This window comes from Dendropsophus ebraccatus, chromosome 3 (genome assembly GCF_027789765.1).
Source record: "Dendropsophus ebraccatus isolate aDenEbr1 chromosome 3, aDenEbr1.pat, whole genome shotgun sequence".
Classification (NCBI taxonomy): domain Eukaryota; kingdom Metazoa; phylum Chordata; class Amphibia; order Anura; family Hylidae; genus Dendropsophus; species Dendropsophus ebraccatus.
Genome location: NC_091456.1, coordinates 24,742,855 through 24,745,137, shown reverse-complemented (window position 1 = coordinate 24,745,137; position 2,283 = coordinate 24,742,855).

The following is a 2,283-nucleotide window of genomic DNA, read 5'->3' as shown; positions in this document are numbered from 1 at the left end:
AAGAAGATTAAAAAGGATGTTTGAAAAACAAGCTGCATATATTTGTCTTATTTTATAACCAAGACAGACAACGTTACTTATACAACAAAGGCAGGTATTAGCTGCAGGTCAGCTGGTCAGTGACCTCTCTCCATGACTCAGCAGCCCGGTGAACCCAGGCAGAATAATCAATCCAATGATTTAAGCTACATTGATAGTTAAAGGGATTCTTTTCTAATATGAAAGTCTGCATTTTGTCCAGTCTCCTCCCTACCGAAAACACTGAGTCATGTGATTGTTTACTTTATTCCTCCCTGCCTCTGCGAAGTTTTTAAAATAGGTGGACTTCTCCTTTAAATGAAATAATATGATAATTACTGTTAACCCCTTAAGAACCCATAACACACCAGTACGTCATGGCACCCTCGGGGGATTATTGAGGGGTCAGCCGAGGACTGCAGTTATTAGCATGTGTGGGCAAACCTTTTAAATGCCGTTGTCAGAACTGACAGTGGTATTTAAGTGCTTAAAGGACAACTCCGGCGGGCCAGAAAAAAAAAAAAAAACAGACACACAGATCATACTCACCATCCCTCCGGTGACGATCAGCACTTGAATGCACCAGCAGCCTTTTCATGTCCCATTCACTTCAGCAGAAGAGGATGAAGACCAGGCCCGCCCCCTGCTGTGACGACATAGTTACAAAATGGCACCCGGGAGAAGAGGATGGGGTCGACCGTAATCGGGTATGTATATTTCACTTCCGGGAGAGGGGGTCGGAAAGGGGGGGATTGAAGCCACATAGGTTATTTAGACACATTACAAAGTTATATAACTTTGTAATGTGTATTAAATTAGCTAAAAAAAACGCTGGAGTTGCCCTTTAAATCCAATCCATGGTGGTATAGTGGACGTATCTATCCCCAACCCCCACACAATGAAATCCATGCTTCTGGCCGGGCCAGCAGTCAGCGCTATAATGATGCTGATCCCAGCTCTGCGCTTGATTACTATGGGCTCCAGCAGACCAAAGTAATCGAGCACTGATCTCATAGATCAATGCAGTACATAATAATTATACTAAAAAATATATATTTATTTGGCTACAGATCCTCTTTAAAACCAGTCCAACAGATGTGACATACAGTATATAAATTACAGAATCAGAAGTAGGCTAGATTGAGTTCAGAAAAAAAGAAAGGCAGCCAGACCCAGGGTGAGCTACAATCATCGATAAGTGAAACTAACTTACTGCATTTTACAGTATACACAGTCATGCTCCACTTTTGCACAAAAATAATTGAAATAAAAAAATTAAACTGTGCCCTTTTTGTCTCTGGAGTACCCCTTTAAGGGACTGAAATGTACGCACCTGTATTATGTGACTACCTTTAAAAAGAACAAAATAAAGGTCTGAATTCTTATTTTGATGGATGCTGCAGACTACTGTTTCTTTTATCTGCAATTGTTTGCTCAGAAGCCTGGATTCATTGCAGACTATAACTGAAGAATAAAACTGGGAGTCCCATGGATTGTATTACTGACACTATGCAATACACTGCAAATAAGGTAGTTTCACATTTTGGCACTATTAAGCAACATCCGCATCCTTCTTCCTGTTCCCGCTGCTGCTGCCACTCCCTGCCGTCACCTATAGCTCTTCTAATGTTTCCAACCAATAAACTTTTTTCAGCATTTAGAGGGAGAATGATCTATGACAGGTGCCGGGCAGAGAAGGAAGTATGATTCACAATGAAGATTTCCAACTCATTTATTTCTTCCTCCATCGACCAGTCTGCATTACTGGTACATCTTTTATAAAGGCTTTCCATTATATATGACAGCATGATGAAACTCTGTGCACTTACACAAGTTACTATATTAAGCTTTGAGTACAGGTTTGACTGCAATAGAAAACATGATGCTATGGGGACACGTTAGACCTCCATGCGTTGTCACTTAGTCCCTGAACTTCCCTCGCTCCAGACATCACGACTTTTCCAAGCCCTGAATTACTTTGAAATGATAATCTAAAGGTGCATTTACACGAAACGATAATTGGCCCGATCGTACGATTAACGATGTCGGAGTAACGAGTTTTTTTTAATAACGATCAGCGTTTAGACGGTACATTATATCGTACGGAAAATCGTTTTGCGATCGCTTAAGCCTATCTCACACATTGGTTAAATCGGCGAATGACTGTTTACACGGAACGATCTGCGAATTTTTTGTGAACGACGATTTGACAACATGTTGAAAGATCAAAATGAACGATTTCTCGTTCGTCGTTTGATTGTTCGC